We start from the raw sequence: 1,037 nt of genomic DNA, 5'->3' as shown, positions 1-1,037 counted from the left end.
TTTTTTTTTTTTTTTTTTGAGTACCGTTCTTTTGAGGTCTGTGAAGAATTTTGCTGGGATTTTGACATGCATTGCATTGAATCTGTAGATTGCTTAACTTGTAAATTCTTAAGAAGTTTCTATGACGTTACTATTTCTGAAGTTCTTTGGGAAGTCCAGCTCAGGTCAACTGCTTTAGTTTAGTTTAAGCCCAATTCCTTCCAAGTTGAGTTTTAAAACATGGGGGTAGAAACGTGAGGTTTCTTATGTAAAGTGAGTTCTATTCCCAGAACCCTTAAGCAAGTCTGAATAGAAATTAATGAACTTGAGTGACTAAGGGAACGTTTGTGCCAATAGAATTCAATTCTTACGGGTTCCCTGCTTTGATTCTGAACACCCTACATTTGTAAGTTTAGAAATGGGCCTCTGACTTCAATGAAAACTTAAGCCAATTCCCTCACTATGCATCCTAAACAGTAGGGATCACAACACAAGGGGTCGGTTGTTGGGTTGGCTACATGCTTTTCTACCAAAGAGGAATTCTGTCCTTCTTCCCATGTGGTTGAAGCAGGCCTTTTGAGTCTCTAAGACACCCATCACCAATAAAACATCATTATTAGTACTAAGTATAGATTTCTGGGAAAAGATTTAACTTAAAGTGAGGCGGGAATACACACTGAGTGTTGCCTTGGTTGTTTTTTCAGCCTTGTTTCTTTCCCCCCTAGACCAGAACTGGAATTTCCCCTCAAGGCATCGCAGAATGAAAAATCTTCCTCCTGTATTGAATTCTCACCTACTTCCTCTGATAGTAGATCATAAGACTCACTTCAGCCCGTCATACTCAGGAGCAGGAATGCTGTACAGAAGCCAAGAATTTAAACAGGCCTGCTGGGCATTATATCATGGTTTTCTGTCCAATCATTTATCTATGTCAGTGTTTCTCAACCTGTGGGACGTGACCTCTTTTGGGGATCAAATGACCCTTTCACAGGAGTTGCCTAAGACCATCAGAAAAGAGATATTTACATGTCAATTCATGACTAGCAAAATTAAAGTTA

This window comes from Microtus ochrogaster, chromosome 2 (assembly GCF_000317375.1).
Source record: "Microtus ochrogaster isolate Prairie Vole_2 chromosome 2, MicOch1.0, whole genome shotgun sequence".
Classification (NCBI taxonomy): Eukaryota; Metazoa; Chordata; class Mammalia; order Rodentia; family Cricetidae; genus Microtus; species Microtus ochrogaster.
This window is presented reverse-complemented; position numbering follows the sequence as displayed.